Below are 27,649 nucleotides of genomic sequence, written 5' to 3'. Positions count from 1 at the left end.
AGTTCTAACATGTTGTATTCTCATTTTCATTCATCTCCAGATAGCTGCTGATTTCTCTAGTGATTTCTTCTTTGACCCATTGATTGTTTAAAGAGTGTGTTATTTAATCTCCATATGTTTGTGAATGTTCTAGTTCTTGGTAGTTATTGAAATCCAGCTTCATTCTATTATAATCAGAGAAAGTGCTTTGCATAGTTTCAGTGTTTTAAAATTTGTAAAGACCCGTTTTGTGCCCCAGCATATGATCTATCCCAGAGAATGTTTCATGAGCACTAGAAAAGAATGTATATTCCGGAGTTTTGGGATGCAATGACCTATATGTGTCTGTTAGGTCTAATTCATTTATCAAGTTGTTTAAGTTCTCTATTTACTTGTTGATCCTCTGTCTGGTTGATCCTCTGTCTATAGATTCTATAAATTCTTTCAGGATTTATTTGTGAAAATTTTAATCTCTCCCTTACTGTGGCTGGATACAGAATTCTTGGCTAGAATTCTTTCTGTTTCAGGATCTTAAATATATCATGCCATTGTCTTCTCGCCTCCACGATGCCAGTTGAATAGTCTGAACTTTGTCTTATGTGGTTAACCCATATGTAGTAGATTGTTTCCATTGTCTTCTCACCTCCACGATGCCAGTTGAATAGTCTGAACTTTGTCTTATGTGGTTAACCCATATGTAGTAGATTGTTTTTCTCTTGCTGCTTTTAGAATTTTTCTGATTCTCTTCAACATTTGACAGGGTGATTATTATGTGTCTTGGAGAAGGCCTATTTGGATTTATTCTATTTGGAATTCATTGTGCTTCTTTGACGTCTATATTTATGTCCTTTATAAGGGTTGGAAAGTTTTTCCCCATTATATCCTCAAGTACTCTTCCCAACCCTTTACTTCTTTCTTCTCCTACTGGGACACCAGTGATTCTTATATTTGTGCACTTTGTTTTGTCCATCATTTCCCAGAGATCCAATTCAAATTTTTCCATCTTTTTTGCCATTTGCTGTTTTGTGTGTTTGAAATCAGTCAATCTGTCCTCTAGTTTGTTTATTCTTTCTTCTCCCTCTCCAAATCTTCTGTTGTGTGTCTCTAGTATGTTTTTTTATTTGATGTACTGAATCTTTACTGTCTGTGATTCCTGTTATTTTTCTATTTATTCTTTTAAATTCTTCTTTATGCTCTTCTAGTGTCTTCTTGATCTCCTTTATGTCATTAGCCATCCCACTTATTTTATTTAGTAGAGTTATATGAATATCTTTCATTAGTTCCAATGTCTGTGTCTCCTCTGGAGTTTTAATGTGGTCTTTAGGCTGGGCTATATATGTCTGCATTGTGATATCCTTAGTGATCTTCTGTTGCTTTCGCCACATGTAAATATCCTGATTGATTTACTTTGGAAGTTGATTTCCTTCAGTAGTTTAAAGCCCTGTTTTTGCCAGATGGTTGTCCAGCAGTCTTCAGGGCACAGGGCGGGACACATCAGTGTGGTGGTGTGTTGCAGTGGAGGAATAAGTGCTGGTAGGGGATGCTATGCTGGTGCCTGTGAACATGAGTGCCCAGAGGCGGGGGAGGATGTGGCTGTATGGGTGAACAGGTCTGGGTATATTGCCCTGATGTATGCTAGTCCAGGGCGTGGGGCCCTATGTGAGCTTTCACAGAGCTGTGGTAGTGAGTTGCCTTCATGCCTGCATGGGCTGGTGGTGAATGTGACCCAGCTGCACAGGTCAGCGCTTTCTAGATCTGGGGTGGGCGTGACTGGGGGCTGTGCGCATGCATGGGTCTAGGAGTGCTGTAAACTGCTTTACCTTTGTGGAGAGCTGGGGGTGGGAGCTGGGGCGGGGGTGCTGTGCAACTGTGTGGGCTGGGGGCAGGTGTAGCCTGGGTATGGAGGTAAGCGCCTGCAGCCTTTATGCGCTGGTGACATCCTGCAGGGAGCGGGGAGGGGTGCAGGACGGGTGGGTTGGGCTGCATTTGGGGTGGGGGTGGGGGGCAGGTACACCTGCAGGGCGTTGGTGGGGCTTGGGTGCTTGGAGCGTGGGGAGTGGGGGCAGGTGACTGGGTTCAGGTATGTGGGGTATGGAGTGAGTTGCATTTAGCAGGGCTGTGCTGGTGAGAGTAGCACGTTCAAGGAATGTGCCTTGGCTTACTTTCTAGTTCCCTTCTCCCCAGCTGTGCACACTCCTGAGGGCCCTGGCTTTCACCTAAGGCTGTTGCACCAGCTGGCTGTCTCCGGTTCTTTGCTTCTCAGTTCCTCAGCTTTTGTAACCAGGGCTGCCCTATGTGATACGTAAGACTCTCCTGGGTCAGTTACACTCTGGAATCGCCATCTCAGTCACCCTTCTGTCCCTTCTCTAACTTTTCCTCGGAGCAGGGCTGAACTCAATCTATCCTGTTCTGCATCTTCCCAGAGCTCCTGTCACACATATATAATTTTAAGTATTCTTAGTAGGAACGTTTGAAAGTAAAAAGAAACAGGTAAAATTAATTTTAAAAATAGATTTTATTTAATCTAATACAACAGTGATCATTTCAACATGTGATCAATAGAAGCATTTTAAATAAGACCTTTTATACTTTTTTAGTACTAAGTCTTCAAATTGGACAAGGCACGTTTCAGATGCTCGAAAGCCTCATGTGGTTGGTGGACCATATTATATACCATATTGAATAATCTACTTATTTATTTGGCATTTCTTATATGCTGCCTTGATTCTTAATTTTAACTAGAGAGATAGAGGAGAGGAGAAAGACTATGCTTTTTTGTTTTTTTAAGAAGCTTCTCTCACTCTCCCTAATCTTTTTCTGCTTTCTCTTCACTAAGACATTGTATGTGCTCTTTTTCTTTGATTAATAAGCAGGAACAAAAAGATGACCACTGAATTCTATGCTTTCTTAGTGGTTTGGCTTTTCCCTTTGTTTCTAGAATTGGACTATTTCCTATTTATATTTCTAGATTCACCAACTCAAAACATTTCTCTTTGAGTTAAAGGAGTATCCTAGCAAATGAATCTAATTTCCATAACTAATCACTAAAGTTCCTTCCAGCTTAAAAAGTCTGTATTTGTAATTCATCTGAAGTTTAGTAATGCTTCCAAATTATACAATTAATGTAGAATTTTAAAACCTTTCAGGTGGAAAAAATTAATGTAAAGTATTTAAAGATAATTCCCAACTCAGCAATCACATTTCCATTTATTAGAAATCAGTATAACTACAGAATCCTGTTGTTCAGAGTTATGGAAGAAGATAACTCACTCCTAGGGAAGATTGCTGAGTTGATATGAATAGATTGAATAGGTTAAGGTAGAATCCTTAACTCTTATAAGTATAGTATATGAGGTGCTTTTGTAAAAGAATTAAAGCATTTACAGAGATGCCATTGGATCTTTTTCAGGTACTCTTAATAGAATACTGTTTCTGTGATTTTCATGTAACATTATGAAAATATTCTTCCCAGAAATCAGACATATTCTGCAGGCTTTATTGAAGGAAGCCATTAGGCACTGAAAAAGACTATGTTCTTCTTCAAAATGGTTGTAAGAAGTTGTATAAACAATAAAACATTAAGGAATAATGTTTATTTTATTTTTGTTAGAAAAAGCTCTAAATTGACAATGAATTCAGAAAAAGAATGTTTCTTAACCTTTACTTGATCTTTTTCTGGGACTTAGACATTTTTACAATGAAATAGAGTCAAAAAGTTAGGTTTAAAAGCTATACCCTGCTAATGCATTCTGGTATTTGAGAATGAGATGTACAGGCATTCATATTCCATAAAGATGGCTCCATCTTTGATAATTGTTACTCCAAACATTGCAGACTCAAGTGCATGTGTAAAGATAGGAAAGTTTCAGTGACTACTGCCTTTCCCATGCTTGAGAGAGCTACTGCTAGCCATCTGTTGACCTCCCCTATCCTTGTCCACATGGCAGATGGAATGTATAATGGCACATAATGGCACATTTTATATGAAAGATTAGTGAACTCTGTACTAAATTCTGATATTGACAGAAAGGCGGTTATCTGTACTCTGAAGGATGAGCATAAAGAGAAGAAATAAGCTTCTGGTTTCAAGTGATTATAGATTTAGAAAATAGAAAGTAGTTACTAACAGTTCAATTTGCTTTTCTTTTTTTTTCTTCTTAAAATCACAGTAACAAAAATACAAAATAAAATGGCCCATTTTAAGTGTACACTTCAGTGGTATTAATTACATTCACAATCTTGTGCTACCATCACCAACATCATTACCATACTTCTTCATGTCCCAAACAGAAATTCTGTATGTAATAAGTAATAACTCTCCACTTCCCCCTTCTCTCAGTCCCTGATAACCTGTAAACCACTCTCTGTCTCTATGAATTTTCTTGTTCTTGGTATTTCATTTATGTGAAATTAAACACTATGTTCTTTTGTATCTGGCCTATTTCATTCAATATGTCTTCAAGATTAATCTTCATTCCTTTTTATGGCTGAATAATATTCCATTATATTTTGTTTGTCCTCTTATCTGTTGATGGACACTTGAGTTGCTTTGGTCTTTTGGCTTTTGTAATGCTGCTATGAACATTGGTGTATAAATATCTCTTTGAGTCCCTGCTTTCAGTTCTTTGTGGTTATATACCCAGAGGTGGGATTGCCAGGTCATATGGTAGTTTTATGTTTAACTCTTTGAGAATCCACCAAACTGTTTTCCATGACAGCTGCACCATTTTGCATTCCCACCAATAACATATGAGGGTTCCTATTGCTCTCATCCTTGCTACCTCTTGTTATTTTCCATTTTTAAATAGCCGTTGTAGTGAGTGTGAGGTGGTTTCTCATTGTGGTTTTGATGTGCATTTCCCTAGTGGCTAATGATATGGGGGCCTTTTTCATGTTCTTATTGGCCATTTGTAAATTTTCTTTAGAGAAAAATTTTTTCAAGTCCTTTGCCCATTTTAAATCAGTTGTTTGTCTTTTTGTTGTAAAGATGTCAGATTTCTTTATATATTTTGGGCAATAAACCCTTATTACATGTGTGGTTAGCATTTATGCAATTTTTTCCCATTCTTTAGGTTGCCTTTTCACTTTCTTTATAATGTTCTTTGATGCATAAACATTTTTAATTTTGATGCAGTATAGTTTTTCCATTTCTTCTTTTGTTCTTTGTGCTTTTGGTGGCATATCCAAAAAATCTCCAAATCCAAAGTCTTGAAAGTTTTTCCCTATATTTTCTTCTAAGAGTTTTATGATTTTAACTCTTATGTTTAGGTCCTTCATCTCTTTTGAGTTATGTCTTGTATATGGTGTGAGGTATCGGTCCTACTTCATCCTTTCACATAAGGATATCCAGTTTTCTCAGCACCATTTGTTGAAGAGGCTATTTTAATATACTTGATACCCTTCTTGAAAATCATTTGTCCATAGATGTTTGTGGGTTCATTTCTAGGCTATCAGTTCTGTTCTGTTGGTCTATATGTATATCCTTTTGCCAGTACACATTGCTTTGATTACTGTGGCCTTGTCATAAGTTTTAATATCAGTAAATTTGAGACTTCTAGGAAAAGCACAGAGTCTAAAGGTTTCATAGAAAATGTGAGACTTCCAACTTTGTTCTTTTTCAAGGTTATTTTGCCTATTCTAGGCTCCTTGTAGTTCCGTATGAATTTGAGGATTGACTTTTCATTTCTGCAAAAAAGGCTGTTGGAATTGTGTTCGGTATTATGTTGAATCCTAGATCACTTAGGGTAGTACTGACTTAGCAATATTAAGTCTTCCATGTCTGTTCATGCTGCTCAAATACAGGCTGTATTCTGTTCCTGGAGTTGGATGGTTTTCATTGGTCTAATTAAATTTATTGCCCAGGAGAGAGTTTCCTAGAACAGCTAAGATATAGGTAATATAATTTGTAGCTCTTTTCTTCCCCTGGAAATTGTTCACTAAGAGTTGAATCTTCCATTCCTTGTCAGAAGAGAAAACAACATTTTTCTGCCCTTCTGGAAGAAGAGTTCTCAAATAGCAATCATTATTTCCTTTTTTTAACTGGTAAAAGCTGAGCTTGTAAATGTTTGTTTTATCAAGAAGTGTATTTACTTGCCTTGGATTGTTACCTTTTGCCAGCTCATGAAGAGGCGTTGCAAGTCTGCTGCCATACTTTGTTACAGCATGATTAATAAGTGTCAAAGGGAAGCTACTTTGTATGTTTTCACAATTATAATACATAAAGGTAAGAGAATATGTACTTGAAACTAATTACTTTCTTTTAGAATTATAAGTAAAAGTAAAAAAAACTTCATATGTTAAAATTGAAACCCCAGAAAACAATCAAGTTCTGTTACCTCATTGAATAGACTAATTCTCTTATCCATGTCCTCTATATACCACACAGAACATTTGCTTCCATTTGCATGTGTTTGAGCCAGGAGCAGTGGGTTGTACGAAATAGCTTCAATATCACTATAAACTTAAGGGAAATTGTTTTTTCACAACAAAAGCAGCTCTGTGCCCAGCCTTCTGTTGGTTGCTGGGAAAATGATTACAATTGACAACTGCCAGGTCACTGTGGATGTTCATGTTAATTTTCCAAGTTGGAAACAACATACCTATTGTTAGGGCATAGAAACATGTGAGAGATTAGAAATGAGTAAATTTTCAAACAACTACTGAAAGAAGTTTGATTCAATAAGAGGGAAAATTGTACAGTAGCTTCACTTACCATTGTTTTATTGCTTCTGCTCCTCAGAGAAGGGAAGGGGAAAATAGATCTGTCTTATATCAGGCTTGTTGGAAAGAGAATATTATTGCATAAATGAGTCTAGTCTGCAGAGATGGACACAGCAAGTGAATGTTAGAGAAGCTATGTTTACAAGGTATGATGCTGCATTAAATTTACTTGTATCCTATTTTTTTTTACAGGGTATAAGTAAAATGGCCATTTATAAGGAACATTTCAGTACACATGGTTTGCCATTTTGAATTAAGGGTTAACTAAAGTAATGTTTTAAATAAGACATGTGGTGGGCGGGCCACGATGGTTCAGTGGCAGAGTTCTCGCCTGCCATGCCAGAGACCTGGGTTCAATTCCCAGTGCCTGCCCATGCAAAAAAAAAAAAAAAAAAAAGAAAAGAAGTGTGGTGAGTAAAGAAGCCATAAGGACTGGAAGGGCAGTTTTTGTTGTTGTTGCTAATAGTAGTAATGATGCTGTTGTTTTCTCAGTATTTTCTTACTTTATCTTAATAACTTAAATGACTTTCTTTTGGATTCAAAATGAAAGCAACATCTTATCAATATTTATATAGGCTGTATATTAATTGTATTTTGTGCATTATGCTGAAGACTATTTTTCTTTTCATCAAAAGTCAACAGAATATTCTGGTCAGTTTCATATTTCTAAGATTTTCATAAGTTTCTCCTTACGTCTTAGGGGCATCTACAACCTAATTGATTTTCTATGTCTTTCATTTCTTTATCCTTACTTTTAATGTACAGGAAGATAAGCAGTCAGACTTGTGGTCAGAGAAATGTGGCTCACTCCTTGACCCTGGTTTGTTTCCTCTGACCTTGCATCTGTACTTGTTGATGACTGAGTATTATGGTGGTAACAGGATGGGTGATGGAGAACATAGTAATAGCCATCATTTGTTGAATGTTTACCAGGGACCAATCTATTAGGAAATCTTAAAGTCTACAGCCTGATTTAGTTTATATTTCATTGAATGGCAAGAGAATAATTATTCTGAAACTTTTAAACCTTTATTAGTAATGGTTATCCTCTACTTCCCCATCATAATCAGTAGTAATGACCCTTAGGAAATCTCAGAACAGCTGATTCTTAGTCCAGGAATAGGAGAAAAGGATAAGTTTGTGTTTTTTTCCTACAGTTAACTGGGGCAGACAGAAACTCTGGTCTGAAGCAGTAGTTGATGTCCATGCAATAGATATCAGCGGGTCAATCTGTCTCCCTAGAAATTTGTACCAGATGAAGACCTTGTTTCCTTCTGGGGTGGGGGTGGGGGTGATAGGAAAGGATAGAGAAGAAGACAGGGAAACTGCTATAGGACTTTTGTAACAATACCTTCCCTCATTCCCATCCCTCCATTCTGCTACCTTTCCCCTATAATCTAGTCCACATTTTAGATCCATAAAATTCTAGTAGCTCTAGTTCTGCATCTCTCCCCATCCTAGACCCCTTTCTTTCCAGAGCCTAGGCAGTAACTTGAGTTTTAAGTTTATGTCTTTGGAGGGATGTCAGGGATCAGCCCAGCTGACAGATGGATTTCTGTAAGGGTTAGACTAGTAGAGGAAGACTTTTACCTATACCTGTGGACACTTTCCAAAATCTGAAGAATGTGCAGAGCCCTGTGTTGAGTTTGGAGAACCAGAGGGACCTGTGGACATATTGCCAAAACCAAGGGCTCTATAAGGAGGGCTCAAAAGTCAGGAATCCAAGGGTTAGGGAAAGAGAAAACAGTAGCAGGTTTGGAGTAAGGAGGGGCCCAGCCTGGGAATTGAAAGAACAAGTATTATTGTTTAACAGTAGAGTAATTGGGGGTTGGATGTGTTTAAAGAGGTGAAGAAAGAGGCAAAGTTCCTATGGCCCCATCATGTTAGGAAGAGAGTGAACAAAAGAAACAGATGTATTCCTGACATTTCAAATTAAGACCCGGGATACATTACTTCCTAGAAAAATAATGTGTTATTAGGTTAGTTACCTATTTAGGTAGGTGTCTAAAATAGCCCATAAAATAGATTTACCTCATAATGAATTTGAAATTTAGAATCTATCATGAAAAACATTATTTTGGTGGAAAACAATGGATTCTCAAATGATTTTTTTTTAATTAGGTTCCATTTATAAGTGGGGACCCACCTGTAAATTAGAATTAAAGAAAAGTTAGTCAAACCTTGTAATCTTACCATGGTAAAAGATAGTGATTAGGAAGATAATATGCTTATATATTGTTTCTTTTTTGTGAAAAATAACATGTATATTAAAAACCAGTAAATTTCAAAGCACAACACAACAATTAGTTCTACAGCAGATTTCAGAGTTTGGATGGGTTGCAGGTCTACAGTTTTAGGTTTTTACTCCTAGCTGCTCTAAGATACTAGAGACTAAAGGAAATATCAATACAATGATTCAACAATCATACTCTTTCGTTAAGCCCTACCTTCTCTGTATAACTCCATCACCCCTGGTCTTTCTCCCACTCTTTAGGGTATTTGGGCTATGCCCATTCTACCTTTTTCATGTTGAGAGGGTTTTCAATAATAAGGGGTTGGGAGATGGAATAGCTGATGTTCTGGAAAGGTTGGCCTCTCTGGGTTTCAGGACTTAACTGGTCCAGGGACCCATCTGGAGGCCGCAGGTTTCTGGAAAGTTGCCCTCGTGCGTGCAAATTTTGTAGAATCTTATACATTGCCCTAGATATTCTTTAGCATTGGCTGGAATGATTTTGGTTGGGGGTTGTCAAGTTATGATAGGTAGAATGTGTAACTGAAGCTTGCATAAGAATAACTTCCACAGTAGCCTCTTGACTCTATTTGAACTCTCTCAGCCACTGATACCTTATTTGTTACACTTCTTTTCCCCCTTGTGTTCAGGACGAAATTGTTGATCCCATGGTGCTAGGGCCAGATTCATCCCTGGGAGTCATCTCCCACTCTTTCAGGGAGACTTTCACCCCTGAATATTATGTCCCACGTAGGGGGGAGGGCAGTGATTTCAATTGCAGAATTGGACTTTAGAGAGCATGAGGCCACATCTGAATATGCTTAAATTTTTAAAAGTTAAAAGATAATGACACCTTTTTTTTTCCATGGGCAGGCACCGGGAATTGAACCCGGGTCCTCGGGCATGGCAGGCAAGCATTCTTACCTGCTGAGCCACCGTGGCCCACCCAATAATGACACTTTTGAAGAGTATTGATCAGATATTTTGTAGAATGTCCCTCAGTTTGAGTTTGTGTGATGTTTTATGATAATTGGAATGAGATTATATGTTTTAAAAATAAGAATCCCACATAAATGACCTTGTATCTTTTTTAGTGAATCATATCAAGACATGGTGTTGGTTTGTCTTATTACTGGTGATGTTTGCTTTGATCTTCTGGTTAAGTTGTGTCTACCTTTTGAAGAACTGTAACAGATTGGGAAAAACTAAAGGGAAATAACTAAATGCTGTGTGATTCTGGATGGGATCCCAGAAAGGCAACATTAGTAGAAAAATTGGTGAAACATAAATAAAGACTGTATTTAGTTAACAATATTGTACCAGTATTCATGTTCTAGTCTTGATAATTGTACTTGATAATTGTAAGATATTAACTCTGGGAAAAGAGAGTGAGAGAGATTAGGATGGACACTGTTTACTATTTTTTCAGTTTTCTGAAGGTTAAAATTAAATCAGAGTAAAGTTTAATAACAATTATATCTAATACTTACATAGTGCCTATGATATGCTAGACTCTGCATCTATTAAGTCCTTTATTCTTCTCAGTAACCCTATAAGGGCAACTCTTATTACCCCCATTTGATAGATGAGGAAACTGGGATACAGAAAGACCAGAAACATGTCCAGTGTCACATGGCTGTAACTAGAAAGTGGCTGAGATAGGATATGAACTCAGGCATTCTAGATCCAAAGGTCCATTACACTATACTGCCTCTCAGTGTGCTGTATATACTCACAGCTTAGAAACAACCCAGATAATAGGACATTGCAACTGAAAATAGGGTCTGATCCTGCTTGTATCTACCCCTAAGTGGATCTCCTCTGTGCTCCCATCATTCAGCTACCTTACTTCCATCTAAGTTTTTAGTGAGAGCCTAACAGGCCCAGTTAAGACTTGAAACCATGCCTAATCATTGTGTTCCATGGCCCCTTAAAGATCAGCTTTGCTGCAACTTTGGCTCATAGGACCCTTAAACATAGCTGTGAAATTGAGTTAGGGATATAACAATGTTTTGAAGTGTGCCAGGTATGAGATAGTTGATTTGGTTGATGGCTCAAGAGTTAACTTGCCAGGACTAGATTTGTTGTAGATGTTACTTATTCTGTAAAGCATTACAAAGTCAGATTACTTTAAAATGGTGTATACAAAGCTATGAAAGAAAGACTTGTGAGGATGGAAGCTAAGGTTTGTGTCCCAGATCTGTCTTGTACTAAATATGGGAATAGTATTTCTATCTTGCCTGTAAAATGCTAATAACATCTAGCCTAACAACCTCATACATTGTTAAAAGGATCAAAATATGTGTTTATTAACTTAGAACTGATAAGAAGTTATAAAAATTGTGTACTGCAATTTAGTGTCCCTTGATAATACCATTCCCTAAACAAGTTATGGGACTATCATTTTCTGAGAAAAGTTACACTTATTATATTATAAAATCTTCAGGTTAGTGTATGCTAATATAGGCTGTGCATGACATTTGCTATATATGCCTGATATGTTCTAGGTGTTGTAGGGAAAACAAAATATAAACCTGGTTTTAGGGAGCGAGAGTAGGTGGATTTTCGATTCCTGGCCCATGCACCCAAAACAAAGAAACAAACATACAGTAAAACCCATATAGTGAACAAAATTCCCTATGCTATACATATCACATATCTGCCTCTGCGTGTATATATAGATATAGAAATATGTATATGTAGTGAGACACACACACAAAGACAGAATAGGTGGAGTGAGCCACCTTGCCTTCCCCCCCCCGTTTTCAATAAAGAAACCATTCTTTATTGAAATCTAACCGTAACATGATAGAATTCTGCAGCTAGCATCAGAGCAAAGAAAAAAAAGTCATCATTAAAGATTATGTTGTAGTATCTGTAGGCACAAATGAAATTTATCTATAATCTTGCTTTCCATATTCATATTAACCCTACTAATTACTTTTCTTCCCCATACATAACTCCTAAAAATAAATTTAGTCATAAAGCTCATAGTTCATGGCTTATCAAAGATTCTTCATTTTAAATTTGAGAATAAAATATTTTTTAACCTTTGATTAGAATATTATAAGTCATACAAAGAATGGATTAGGAATTCTGAATTATGCCCCCAACTATACTATATTTCTTACAATTTGCTAAAAATGTTTCCTCATTTTTGAAGAGCTGAGACGTAAATTACTAGGAGTTCTAGAATGGATGTTTATAAGGACATACATACACATTATATTTTAATACCAAATATGACCCAGAGACCATATAACTTTTAACAATAACCATACCAGTGAGTTACCAAAAAATGACTTTTAAAAACAAAGCCAGGGCGGGCCACGGTGGCTCAGCGGGTAAGAGTGCTTGCCTGCCATGTCCAAGGACCCGGGTTCGATTCCTGGTGCCTGCCCATGTAAAAAAAAAAAAAAAGCCAAATAAAGCTAAAATTGGTGGTTGGCAAATATTTGGACAGTTCTAATGAACTGCTATTCACTATGGAGATTTGGTTTCCAAATCTTCTGAAATGATGCTGGTTTAGAACATACTCTGTGGCAGAAAAAGGAAGTGCAGACAGTGTTATTTAGGCAAATTAATTGTCTGGTAAATTTCTGAGTGTCTGAACCTTTAAGTCAGCCTTTGATCCACTGACTAAAGAGCAGATAAAAGAACATCTTTGGGCTAGTATGAATTTCCTAGAAACCCCAAAACTGTACCAATAAATAGACACATACACAGAAACGCACAGGACAAGTGCTACAGAAACTTAGGCAAGCAAAAATGGCTTCACAGTGGGGGAGTCACTGGTGAATAAATTCAGCCCACTTTTCACAGGAACTCACGGGAAAAGCTCCAACATCTGTGAGCTGTCCTGCCTCCCAAAACTAATAAGAGCCCCAAATGGTAGAATATTGATGTGCAGCTAGTCCTTGTTGCCCCTGGTTCCTTCTTTCTATAATTGTCCCCTTTCCCTGAGGACCCTAGAGCTGGTGAAGTTGAGGAGAGAAAGTTCATGTGAGGGTCACACAACACTAATGATAGAGAGTATGTGATGTGAGGAGTACTAAAAACACTGGTTCATTCTCCCCCAATTAGATAATACCTTAGGACATTAAGTGTTTTTGTACTCACACGACGTAAATGGCCGTAATTTTAGGAACATTTACCAGTGTAGCCATTTAAACTGATATGCTGTTTTATCAGCTGTCCTCTGTATAACAAGTATCTGGCCCTGAGAGGTAGATCAATTTAGAACATAATATATCATGTAAGATACAGGCAGGTGATGGAGGCTGTACAAAGAATGGGAACTGAAGAAAACACGAATGGATGGGGAAGAGAGGATTGTGCCCCTAAGACAACACTGACCCACGAGTGCGCTATGAACTGAAGAATGTTTTAGCATGGGTGCAGCTGAAGAAGGCGTTTGACTAAGGCTGTTTAAGGAAGCAGCAGTCCACCTGAAGTGGTGACTTGGGACTTGTTCAAATATCAGAAAGAATAATACTCAGACTGTGGTACGTACCAGGCACTGTCGTCTTAAGCACTTTATAGATATTAACTCATTCAACCCTCCTAACCACCTCATGAGTCAGATTTATTGGGTTCCCCAGGAAACTGATGTTCAAAGGGTGAGTCACTTGCCCAAGATCCCACAACTAGTAGGTGGTAGAGCTGGGCTTCCAATCCAAGTGGTCTTGCCCTGGAACAGTGCTCTTAGTCCATGCTGAGTCTTAACTAAGTTTTCACTGAGCTAAAGCAAAAACAAGAGTGGTAGTAAACTAGCATTGGTATCTCTCTAGAGGCAGTTTAACCTATATTAGGGAAAGTTTCTGGCAGGCCACATAACAATACGATAAAATAAGTTTCTAAAATAAAAACAGAAATGTTAATTTTAACATGCTCTACCATATATTTAATATATATTTTATGCATTCATTATAAAGTACTCTTAGAGCAATAGCAAGCTTTAAGTTTTTTGTTTTTCTTAAATAAGAAAATACAAATACTGGTCTCTAATTTATATTTGATTAGGTTTGGTTCACACAAATCCCAAAGTGGGAGGCCACCAAATGCTTATACCTCTTGGCAATAGAAGTGACATGAGGAAGATATGGTAATGTTTTTACCAAAGTTAATAAAAGCTTAGATAAAAACTACTACTTAAAACTTTAAATCATAAAATACCATGCCAAAGGTTTTTATCAATCTCTTTTTCTCTGAACCTGAGTACCTCCCTCCGTGGGGGTAGTTTTGTGAATAAGCCAAAATTTCATAAGGAAAGCATAAACATGGGCCTTTGACCCCCTCATTAAAAGCCATTTTGTTAGAACTTATCGCGGCCATATAGTGTTTTAAATACTAATAGGAAACAAATGAATCAATTCATGAACATGAAAAGCAAACTGTGATATAAACAATAAAGAAAGGGAGGAAACATTTCAATAAGGTCAAATACAGCATGATGATACCATCACAGGCCTCAATAAATGTCCTAAATAAATTGAATCGCCAACAGGAAAAAGATTACCTCATGGAGAATGCAATGAGTTTTTTTTTTTTTTTTTTTAAACATAGGCAGGCACTGGGAAACGAACTCAGGTCTCCAAAGTGGCAGGTAAGAAATCTGCCACTGAGCCGCTGTTGCCCATCTGCTATGAGATTTTCAAGTTGCTCGACTCCTTTCCATCTTTTCCTCCTCATCAGCTCTTGATACTGTTGTCAAATTCTACACAATTCAACTTCTATCTTCATATAACACATTAACATGCCCCCAATTCATCCAAGATGTTAAAAGAAGGGAAGACAATCTACTAGAATTAGCCATAACTGTCCATAGTTGGAATTTCAAAATACAGAAGATTTATATGGATAGTGGGAAAACCTCCTTTAGTATCACGCACAGCTTCGAGCATCAGGGTGTTGAAAGCGGGAGGAAGTAGGTCCATGAGGGTATCTTGCTTTTGTGCACTTATCTGTGGTGCTATTTCCAGAGAAGGAGCTCCTTTATGGAGTGTGCCCAAGATGGATTTCTTTAAGTTGCCGTCAGAGTTGTTCAGCTGCCCTTACCAGCTGGCATACTAACTCAGTCTTTGTACGTTGATAGAAACCATCAGTCAAAGCAGATGCATATGGATTGTGGGGAAGCCTTCTTTAGTATCTAACATAGGTGTAGTGCTGTGGTTTCTCGGGCTGTGCCTGCAGAACCTGAACAGTTGAACAGTAGCAGCTGGGGGTGTGGAGGAAGATGTGGAGCCACCAGGCCTGGGCTCTTTGACATAGTCCTGTCCTGCCTTGCCTTTTAACTAAGGAGTCTGACCAAAAGGTGGTTGTGGGAACTTTTCCTTTTTGCGCTAAGCCTCTAGTCCCCTGCCTGACCTTACTGGTTCCCAGGTTTTTTGTTTGTTGGCTTTTTAAAATGCTTGGGTATTTAAAAATAAATTTTTTGTTAATACATCATGTGGTGGTGAGTGTGATTAAAAGGGGAAATTTTAGGTGGCGTAGATATCACTAGAATAAAAAACCAAACACAGGATAGTACAGCACAAACAGGAACCCTAATGTAAACAATGGGCTACAGTTAATAATACAATTATAATATTCTTTCATCAGTTTCTACAAAGGTACCACAATAATGCAAAGTGTTAATAAATATGTCAGTTCTGTATTTTCTGCATGATTTTTCTGTAAACTTACAACTTCTCTAATAAAAATTATTTTAAAAATCCAGATATACCAAAATCAGGGCTACCTTTTCATGAGGCAATTTCTGTTACTAGTTTTGCTTGTTTGTTTTTGTTTTATAGACTCCAGAAAATAATTTACCCTTAGACATTGACAGGAGCCTACTTCTTTTTTTTTATCTATGATATTCAAAGTGTGTTCTATTCTCTCCTAAGAACTTTTTCATGGCATGCTTACTATTGTCGATAGAACTGCATTGGAAACTAGGGAATCCTATCTTAGTTGATTGGACAAGAAACCTGTATTGAATAAAGTGCCATTTGCTCGTAACTAGAAGGTTCAGCTGGTATATTAAGTGGAATCATACTTCCTTTAAAATGACCAACTAGTTGTGCTGTTACTCTCTAGAGTGCTTTGATTAGTATGAATGCCCTTTTCAGCTCTGTCTTATCTCGAGATTACCAGTTTGTTTATTTAAAAAAAATTTAGTAGCTATTTTAGCAATGGGTTTGTTTGTGCTCTTTAAAATGAAAAAAAGATTATGATGTTGATAACTGTAGACAAACCTTTGGGAGTCTGAATGAATTACTTGAGCCTGGTTAACAGTCAATGTAGAGTTTGAATCTGAGCTTCCTTTAAAGCATCAGAGGTAGATACGCATTCCACAAGGCACAGGTTCCTCTGAAGGAAGACTGTTTTTGAGTCAGATAGAAAGTGGATAAAATGCATATATTAACAGTTACTGACTCAGTAAGCTTCAAAATGGTAGGAATCAATCACTGCCAAGTCATATGATTAGAGAAATTCATTTCTGTCTTTCTGTTTTCTTGAGGTGGGGGTGGGGGACAGGGAAAAAGAAAGAAAGAAAAAAGAACTTATTTAAAAGGTGAGAAAAGAAACAAATTTTCCTACCTATTTATATACATGCACTAACAGTGAACATGTAGTCTTTGCTGCAGGAGCAATTTACGTTTGTCCTCCTTTCCATGGTTAAAGATATTTTTTCTATGCATTGAATTAAAATTTGAAAATATTGATTCTTTTTCTGTTATGTTTGGATTCATAGTACAGGGGAAAAAACCAAATAGTAGATATTTGCTTTGGAAAGTCAAAGGCCAAAGTTCTCTTAGTTTTCTTACTGTTTTTCCTTAGTTTTCTTTTGCTTTTATATGTTTTTTTTTTTCAATCTTAAGTCCCCAGTCCTTTTCTCCTTCTTTCTCCATCCTTACTTTATTATTTCTCTCATTGTAATTCAAACAGTCAACAGACTAATTTGTAGGTGACAGCATATAGTAGGGCAAAGAGTAATTTATAGGTGATGGCATAATATAGAGCAAAGAGTAGTAGTCTAGGATTTAGGTTCTCATTTGATCCTGCCTCCTATCACAGTAGAGCTGTATCTTTCTTGGCTTCTTCTTCTTTTTTTTTTTTTTTTCCCCCTCATTTGGGCCATGCAAAGAAGCCTTTCCAGGCTTTCTGTAACAACAAAAAATGAAATGAAGGTTTTATATTGATCTTACACTTTTTTTTGATTGTGTAATATAACATATATACAAAGCAAAGAAATAAAAAAGCAAGTTTTCAAAGCACTCTTCAACAAATTGACACAGGACCTGTTCCCAGAGCTTGTCATGGGCTACCATACCATCCTCTCAGATTTTTCCTCCTAGGTGTTCCAGAATAAGAGAGTAGGAGGAATGAATATTTTTTTATCATCACAATTGACTTTTTTTCTTTTTTTTTTTGTGAAAAATAACATGTGTACAAAAAAAACCAATAAGTTTCAAAGCACAACACAACAATTAGTTTTAGAACAGATTTCAGAGCTTGGTATGGGTTACAATTCCACAATTTTAGATTTTTACTTCTAGCTCTTCTAAGATACTGGAGACTAAAAGAAATACCGGTTTAATAATTTTTAAATTAATTTATTTTGTAGTATCAAACCAAAACAACATACAAACATGAACATTCTTAACATATAAACATTCTGTATATGGTGTACAATCAATGGCTCAGAATATCATCACATAATAGTATATTCATCACCATGATCATTTTTTAGAACATTTACATCACTCCAGAAAAAGAAATAAAAAGAAAAAAAAACACTCACACATACCAAACCCCTTACCCCTCTCTTTCATTGACCAATAGTATTTCCATCTACTCAATGGAGTTTAACCTTTGTTCTCCCTATGTTTTTCTATAACCCTTACCACCCCCTTTCATTCCTCACTAGTATTTCACTCTACTCAATTTCTTTTAACATTTGTTCCCCCATTATTTATTTATTTTTGATCCATATTTTTTTATCATCTGTCAATATCTTAGATAAAAGGAATCAGACACAAGGTTTTCACAATCACATAGTCATATTGCAAAAGCTATATCATTATACATTCATCTTCAAGAAACATGGCTGCTAGAACACAACTCTACAGTTTTGGGCACTTCCTTCTAGCCTATCTAATACATCTTAAACTAAAAAGGGGATATCTATAAAATGCTTAAGAATAACCTCCAGGATAACCTCTCAACTGTTTGAAATCTCGTAGCCACTGACACTTTATTTTGTTTCATTTCTCTTTTCTGCCTTTCGATCAAGAAGGTTTTCTCAATCTCTTGATGCTGAGTCCCATCTCATCCTAGGATTTCTGTGCCACGATGCCAGGGAGGTTTATACCCCTGGAAGTCATGTCCCACGTAGAGAGGGGGAGGGAGGGCGGTGAGTTTGTTTGCTGTGTTGGCTGAGAGAGAGATAGGCCACATCTGAGCAACAAAAGAAGTTCTCTGGGGGTGACTCTTAGGCCTTAATTTAAGTAGGCTTAGTCTGTCCTTTGTGGGGATAAGTTTCATAAGAGCAAACTCCAAGATTGAGGGTTCAGCCTATTGATTTGGTTGTAACCTACTGCTTGTGAGAATATCAGGAATTCTCCAAGTGGGGAAGCTGAATTTTCCCCCTTTCTTGCCATTCCCCCAAGGGGACTTGGCAAATGCTTTTTTTTTTAATTTATTAATTAACGGAAAAAAAAGAAATTAACCCAACATTTAGACATCATACCATTCTACATATGCAATCAGTAATTCTTAACATCATCACATAGATGCATGATCATCGTTTCTTAGTACATTTGCATCGGTTTGGAAGAACTAGCAACACAACCGAGAAAGATATAGAATGTTAATATAGAGAAAAAAATAAAAGTAATAGTAGTAAAAACAAAACAAAACAAAAGAAAACAAAAACCTATAGCTCAGATGCAGCTTCATTCAGTGTTTTAACATGATTACTTTACAATTAGGTATTATTGTGCTGTCCATTTTTGAGTTTTTGTATCTAGTCCTGTTGCACAGTCTGTGTCCCTTCAGCTCCAATTGCCCATTATCTTACCCTGTTTCTACCTCCTGCTGGACTCTGTTACCAATGACATATTCCAAATTTATTCTCGAATGTCTGTTCACATCAGTGGGACCATAGAGTATTTGTCCTTTACTTTTTGGCTAGACTCACTCAGCATAATGTTCTCTAGGTCCATCCATGTTATTACATGGTTCATAAGTTTATCCTGCCTTAAAGCTGCATAATATTCCATCGTTATGTATATACCACAGTTTGTTTAGCCACTCTTCTGTTGATGGAGATTTTGGCTGTTTCCATCTCTTTGCAATTGTAAATAATGCTGCTATAAACATTGGTGTGCAAATGTCCGTTTGTGTCTTTGCCCTTAAGTCCTTTGAGTAGATTCCCAGCAATGGTATTGCTGGGTTGTATGGCAATTCTATATTCAGCTTTTTGAGGAACCGCCAAACTGCCTTCCACAGTGGTTGCACCATTTGACATTCCCACCAACAGTGGATAAATGTGCCTCTTTCTCCGCATCCTCTCCAGTACTTGTCATTTTCTGTTTTGTTGATAATGACCATTCTGGTGGGTGTGAGATGATATTTCATTGTGGTTTTGATTTGCATTTCTCTAATGGCCAGGGACATTGAGCATCTCTTCATGTGCCTTTTGGCCATTTGTATTTCCTCTTCTGATAGGTGTCTGTTCAAGTCTTTTTCCCATTTTGTAATTGGGTTGGCTGTCTTTTTGTTGTTGAGTTGAACAATCTCTTTATAAATTCTGGATACTAGACCTTTATCTGATGTGTCATTTCCAAATATTGTCTCCCATTGTGTAGGCTGTCTTTCTACTTTCTTGATGAAGTTCTTTGATGCACAAAAGTGTTTAATTTTGAGGAGTTCCCATTTATTTATTTCCTTCTTCAGTGTTCTTGCTTTAGGTTGAAGGTCCATAAAACCGCCTCCAGTTGTAAGATTCATAAGATATCTCCCTACATTTTCCTCTAACTGTTTTATGGTCTTAGACCTAATGTTTAGATCTTTGATCCATTTTGAGTTAACTTTTGTATAGGGTGTGAGATATGGGTCTTCTTTCATTCTTTTGCATATGGATATCCAGTTCTCTAGGCACCATTTATTGAAGAGACTGTTCTGTCCCAGGTGAGTTGGCTTGACTGCCTTATCAAAGATCAAATGTCCATAGATGAGAGGGTCTATATCTGAGCACTCTATTCGATTCCATTGGTCGATATATCTATCTTTATGCCAATGCCATGCTGTTTTGAGCACTGTGGCTTCATAATATGCCTTAAAGTCAGGCAGCGCGAGACCTCCAGCTTCGTTTTTTTTCCTCAAGATGCTTTTAGCAATTCGGGGCACCCTGCCCTTCCAGATAAATTTGCTTATTGGTTTTTCTATTTCCGAAAAATAAGTTGTTGGGATTTTGATTGGTATTGCATTGAATCTGTAAATCAATTTAGGTAGGATTGACATCTTAACTATATTTAGTCTTCCAATCCATGACCACGGTATGCCCTTCCATCTATTTAGGTCTTCTGTGATTTCTTTTAGCAGTTTTTTGTAGTTTTCTTTATATAGGTTTTTTGTCTCTTTAGTTAAATTTATTCCTAGGTATTTTATTCTTTTAGTTGCAATTGTAAATGGGATTCGTTTCTTGATTTCCCCCTCAGCTTGTTCATTACTAGTGTATAGAAATGCTACAGATTTTTGAATGTTGATCTTGCAGCCTGCTACTTTGCTGTACTCATTTATTAGCTCTAGTAGTTTTGTTATGGATTTTTCTGGGTTTTCGACGTATAGTATCATATTGTCTGCAAACAGTGATAGTTTTACTTCTTCCTTTCCAATTTTGATGCCTTGTATTTCTTTTTCTTGTCTAATTGCTCTGGCTAGAACCTCCAACACAATGTTGAATAATAGTGGTGATAGTGGACATCCTTGTCTTGTTCCTGATCTTAGGGGGAAAGTTTTCGATTTTTCCCCATTGAGGATGATATTAGCTGTGGGTTTTTCATATATTCCCTCTATCATTTTAAGGAAGTTCCCTTGTATTCCTATCTTTTGAAGTGTTTTCAACAGGAAAGGATGTTGAATCTTGTCGAATGCCTTCTCTGCATCAATTGAGATGATCATGTGATTTTTCTGCTTTGATTTGTTGATATGGTGTATTACATTAATTGATTTTCTTATGTTGAACCATCCTTGCATACCTGGGATGAATCCTACTTAGTCATGATGTATAATTCTTTTAATGTGTTGTTGGATACGATTTGCTAGAATTTCATTGAGGATTTTTGCATCTATATTCATTAGAGAGATTGGTCTGTAGTTTTCTTTTTTTGTAATATCTTTGCCTGGTTTTGGTATCAGGGTGATGTTGGCTTCATAGAATGAATTAGGTAGTTTTCCCTCCACTTCGATTTTTTTGAAGAGTTTGAGGAGACTTGGTACTAATTTCTGGAATGTTTGGTAGAATTCACATGTGAAGCCGTCTGGTCCTGGACTTTTCTTTTTAGGAAGCTTTTGAATGACTAATTCAATTTCTTTACTGTGATTGGTTTGTTGAGGTCATCTATTTCTTCTTGAGTCAAAGTTGGTTGTTCATGTCTTTCCAGGAACCCGTCATTTCAAGATCAAGTGCTTGGCCTATTGATTTGGGTGTCCCTAATGTTTGACACAGTACCAGGGGATTCCCTGATGGTAAAGTTTAATAGTTGCATATTTTTTCTCCCATCCCTCAGGGAACTTTGCCAGTACTTTTTGATTATCTGCTTAATATCTCCTAACCATCCTTACATTTTAATTGACTATAATTTAAAATTGAAATTTTTAAAATATCTGTAAGATTTACTTTTAAAAGTTACTTCTTGTTCTTAACTTTGAAAACTTGTGAGTTGACGCTTTTTATTTCTGTAACAAAAAAAATGAAATGAAGGGGTTTTTTTTTTGCTTATATATGTTCTTGACTGATATATCCCCTCTTAGGTACCACTAATGAAACAGAAATTTCCTTTACCTGCCATTCAGTACTCTCATTAAATATTCAGGTAATCCCAAATTGTGGTGACAACTAAATTGAACTACCAAGTGACTTTGACTATTTAGAGAAATAAATTAGTGAAGTTTAGTACCATTCACGGCTGGGCAATTTACTTAAGAGAGAAAAGAAACAACAAGCAAACTACATAAATAGGGGTTGGAGAATTACCAAGTTTGTACATGTCTGACAAAGAGAAATGAGGAATACAGAATATGAGTTAGATGTGTAGTGTTAACACTTATCAAATTAGCAAAAGATACCTAAAGTTCAAACCCAATAAAATTAGCAAAAGATACCTCAATTTCAAGCCTAACAGCACTGTAGAACATATTATATGATAATAGTATCTTTCAGAATTATTGGGTGCAAAGTAAACCTCATACACATACTGAGAGCATTTACGTCTGGCTTAATCTATTGGCAACCAGAGAAACTTAATCAGGATGCTTGTGCAGGCTCACTGTCCCAGAAATTTCAGTTTGCAGAGCTCTCCTACAGAATGCTGTCAAGTCGTGGCTGCCTGGAGCAAGAAGTTCCTGGTTTTAGGACATAGAATTCAGTGCCTGGGACCACAAGAAAATGGTTTCTTAAGGAAGAGGGTTACATTCATATCCACATAAACAGGGCAGTTCCTTGGGCTGCATACTCATGCCCAAAACAAAACACATGCAGAACAGATTCTCGAGCTAGTCTTGAAACTTGTGTGGATAAGCTCTGAAGGACGGTATTTGCGTAGGTCAATCTGCAAAGACTGGGAAAGGTGTTTTCTTTCTTTCGTTTCATTTTTGAAGAAAAAAATGTTTTTATTAATGAAACATGAACTCGACAACATGAAATCAGCACAACATCCTATTAGAATTAAACAAGGATATAAACAGTACTGTTATTAAATTTACATTTCTCCTATCCCTTTAAGAGGAAACTATTACATGTTAGAACTTAATGATTGATTAAGGAATGATTTCAATAAAACCATTCTTTTTTTAAAAGCAAATGGCAATTAACATATATCTTCAGACTGTGCTAAATAGTTAGAAAGGCAAATAAAATCTATAACAGCTGGCAGGATTAGGACTCTTAGCAAACAGTAACAAATGTTAATCTCTTAGCTGTTACACCAATGCACCTTTTTCACTGCTAAGGCAGTTGTTTGCTGTGGGTGTCACAATGATTAGCAAGTTTCTTTTAAGTAACAGATGATTGATCAAGAGGGAAGTAAGTTTTCTTTCCAAATTTGCTTTCTTTTGGAGCAGAAGCAAATACTTATGTCTTGTGAACATAGAGAAGGAAAATTGTGAAAAAAGCTATTGTAATCTTCTGATAACTAAACTGACAAACAGGACAACGAATTATTTTTAAAAATAATTATTTGAATTTTTGAAATAACAAGCCATTTGAATAACTTCTCAAAACTAGGTTTCCATTGCATGACCTAATACACAGAACACATTTGTTCTGTATTTTGATCTGTATTTTTGTAGTTTTTTCTATTGACTATACTTTGCCTTTAAGAAGGGCTAGAGTTGTGGTTTCAGACAATGTCTACATGTAATATATTTTAAAATAAGATTTCATTTCACTGAACTGAGGTATTTTTCTTTCTCACTTATGTGCTTGTGGAAGATAATTTGAGCATACACTTGCATATATGTACATATATATGTGTGTGTGTATGTGTGTAATTTTAAAGTTTTAAAGTTTCTTTTACCATTAGAATAAAACTAGACTATAGGGACAACTCTATGAGGAAAAGCATGAACAGTGAGTAATCCTTCTCTAAGTTGAGGAAAGCAGGTACAGTTCACTGAAGGATGTGATGAGACTATAGTAAGTCTTTTCATCATCTGTTAATCTTGTTGGTTGAGCACCCAGTGCTGTTTGTGATCTTTTGGTAACTCTCACCCTCCACTTTGTATCTAATATTGTTATTAAAGTGACATTAAAAAAGGTCAAGAATATTTCCCACTGTAGAATGCCCACATAATGGTTTCTGTGCCTCTGTGCTCTCTGAAGAATAGATATATACCTTCATTCCAGCCTCTCTTCGTTTCTTGACTGTTGGAACTACATCTTCAAAGAAATCTGCTTTCATGTACCCAGCTGTGAATGCCACCTTCCACTTGTGGCCCTGTAGCTACTTCAGTGCTGTGGTCTTTCAATCCAGAGACATTTGCCAGCACATGTTACCTACCAAAGCTTAGATCATTTGTTGCAGGTCATCCACCCCATTCCCAGATGCTACAGGAATTTGAACAGCCCTATCCAGGTGAGAATCCTCTTCAGCCTCTTCCTCACAAGATTGATGTACTGCTGGCACTCCCCTTCCTCCCAGTGTGTCTACAGATACGCTTAACTTTTTATTTCTTTCAAGGAAGTAAAATATCCTCCAATATGTAATAGTATTGCAGTGACTTTGGTGGGCACCAAAAGCACAACCATTTCCCTGCTGATACTACTACAGAAATACCCTACTGGTAGGGAGGGAGAAGAGCGATGGAGGATGGTGGTAGTGATGCTGCTCCCCCAGAACGGTCCTGAACTTCCAACAGCCCAGAAAGAGCCTCAGAACCAGCAATTGTGTTTGGGGAAGAGGCCACCTCCATGGACCGGAAAGTGGAAAAAGAGGCTGCACAGGGTTCAGTGTTCAGAAAATGGTATGATAGATGGATAGGTAGATAGAATGTTATGTTAGATAGATGAATAGTGAGATAGAATGATATGATGTGGCAAAATGGTAAAACTGGTGTATCTAGGTCTCTGATGGGATAGGGATATATTGCTGTTCTCCGTATGGGTTTGGTATTATTTTTGTAATAAATTATTACAAAATTTTTGTAATAAATTATTACAAAATCTAAGATAATTTGTATTTTAAGTCACTGAGTTTGTGATAATCTGTTATAGCACCAAAAGTATACTAATACAGCTAATAACTCTCAAACTTGAATTACCATCTCAGGATTTCTCTCTGAAACATAAGTTCAGTTGCTTCCTTGAATAGCTTCTCTTTGATATCCCCAAGGGACCTCAAACTTTGAAAATAGAACTTCTCTTTTCCCTAAAAACTGCTGCTCTTGCTTATTTTGATTGATGTTACTCCTCTGTTCTGATGCTTTAAACAGAAACCTGGGAATCAGCTTAAATTCCCTACATTCACTTATGCTATTCCTCTACATATCCCTGTCTCACTTAATTTCCTACCAAGGCTTTTTGATTCTAGGCCTATTACTATTCACTTTAGGTCAGGTCCCCACCACTTCTCACTTGGATTTCTCAAATAATCTCTCGACACACTCTCTGCCTCTAGTTAAAACTTGCTAATTCTTTCTTCTTTTCTATTAAAGTGACCTTTCTGAAATCTGATCATGTTTCTACCCTACATCATTCTTTCTCTGCCATTTCAGAAAAGATCCAATGTCTAAGTATGACACACAATCTGTTTTTAATTTATCTGTCCACAGCTTTTGCCCCTATCCTTGAATTTTTCTGCTCTTTAACATACATCATCTGGTCTAATTAAACTGAACTTCTTACGTTTTCTTTAATATGCTTTATGCCATTGGTACCATTGTACATACTTTTACATCTGCTTAGAATGACCTCCTTTTTCTCTCTTTCTTCCTCAGTCTTCACCTGAATTGTTACTTTCTTCTAACGCCTACCTCCTATCCCAGTCTGAGGTAGGTGCCCTCCTTTGTGGATCCTCAACACCCCCTGTAAATTTCTGACATAGCACTTATAGTATTATAATTTTTTATTTATATGTTAGCCTCTCTTTCTAAATTCTTAAGTTCCTCAGAGGAAAGGGCACTGTTTTTTGTTTTTTCATTTTATTCCTGTACATCTGTTATAGTGTGTGACATTTAGTATGGGTTCAGTAAAAGTCGGTCTAAAGAGTGAATGGGAAGAGTGCCAAAGAATAAGCATTGTGAGCCGCAGAGGTGGGTTTCCACCTGAATTCCACATGAATTTTTTGTTTCTTTCCCTGGCTATCTAAAGAATAGTATTATATAGCAATGTTTCTGGGATAAGTTAAATATACCTTCTTATGATTTTTATGTGAAAGCTAACGAGAGCATTTGAATTTGATATTTAGCATAAGTGTATACAGGAGCTCACTGAAGAGTTACTTCAGAAGGGAGAAAGTGGTTGAGACACATGTAAGAAAAATACCAGACCCACTTGTATAACCATCTACTTCTCTCATCCACAAAAGGGGTTACCCCTTTTAGTGTTGCTTCACTTTTTTAAAAAGCTAAGATTTCCTTTTCTTGAAGGGAGTAAGATTAAAAAGCATTAAGTTATCTTCAGTTTTCTTTTAAGTCTGAATGATGTTCCAGCAACAGTTGCTTTATGGGGGTTTCCAACCTAGGGAAAGGAGTTAATAACTAAACTTTAAAAACAAGTTTTTTCCTATTCTTCATGTTATATAAAATCTCACCTTTTAAATAGTGCCACTTTCATGTATTTAAAAAGGAAATGGATAGGACTAAAAGTAAAAATTGTTCTTTTTTTCTTTCTTACTTAGGAAGATATAACTTCCACAGGGACTTTCCGGTCAGTAAATCAGATCCTGTTTACTCTTGTTCTGTGTCCTCAGTCCACAAGGTCTTATGTGATTTTGGACTCTTTACAGCTGGCAAATGAGTAACAACTGCTCTTTCTGTACTATTTAAATTATTTTTTCTTTCCCAAATCCACGTTAATCAATCTTGTAATATTTGGAGAAGAAAATGCAGATAAAAGTACAGCTATTTCATTAATGATGATGATGATTAAATGATTTGTAGTATATAAAAGAAAATCCAGAGATCTGCTTTTTTACTACTATAAGAGAAGTAACCTTAAATGGGAGGAGGTCATGGAAGAGAGAGGTGGAAGATAAATGAAAGAAGGAATGTTGGCTTGGATCTGGCCTGACACTACTACAGCCCCTGTCTATGGGCTTGGTAATATGAAAATTAGTTAGCCTGCTCTTTGAAGGCTGTCTGGTCCTGCTTTCTTCCAGGATTTTCATGAGGCTTAACTGTAACCTCTTTCTTGCCACCATCTTACCTTGTGTCATGTTACTGTTTATTAGCATGGTAAGGGCACAATTATGGAATCAAATGGTTTCTCAGAAATTTCTGACAACCTAGGTAGTGTTTCAGGTTTCAATCTCACTGCTAAGTTACTATTCCAGTTCTTTAAAATTATTATTATCATAGAAAAAATTTTAAATGCATATAATAATCTACATGATGTAGACCCTTTACTCTCTGACCTTATCTTCTACTACGCTCTTCACTTGGCATCAGCTCCACTTACTTCTGTGCTGCCCTGGCCTTCCGTAGAAAAGCAGACTTACTATTCTTGCACAATACTGTCAAAAGGAAATATAATGCAAGCCACATATGCGATTAAATTTTCTACTAGCCACATCAAATGATGCAATGTGAAATAAGTGGTATTAATTTTAATATCTTATTTAATCCAGTATATCTAAATGAGGTGTTTTACTTTTTTCTTCATATAGTTTTTGAAATCCTGTGAGTATTTTACACTGACAGCACTTCATTGTCAGAAATACTTAATCTATATTTCAGTTTTGTAAAGTTTACAGTTGAAAATTTAATTCACATATCTGAGTTATTCTAAGTATA

The 27,649-nt window shown here is 36.6% G+C and overlaps 1 protein-coding gene and 1 pseudogene across 3 annotated transcripts in view; one reads left to right on the top strand and one right to left on the bottom strand.

Moving 5' to 3' along the window:
• ART3 (ADP-ribosyltransferase 3 (inactive)) overlaps positions 1-27,649 on the top strand; it is a 206,292-nt gene that overhangs the window by 66,556 nt on the left and 112,087 nt on the right. The window lies entirely within an intron of this gene.
• On the bottom strand, positions 23,784-24,213 carry LOC143668367 (enolase-phosphatase E1 pseudogene; annotated as a pseudogene).

This window comes from Tamandua tetradactyla, chromosome 24 (genome assembly GCF_023851605.1).
Source record: "Tamandua tetradactyla isolate mTamTet1 chromosome 24, mTamTet1.pri, whole genome shotgun sequence".
Lineage (NCBI taxonomy): Eukaryota > Metazoa > Chordata > Mammalia > Pilosa > Myrmecophagidae > Tamandua > Tamandua tetradactyla.
This window is presented reverse-complemented; position numbering and strand designations above follow the sequence as displayed.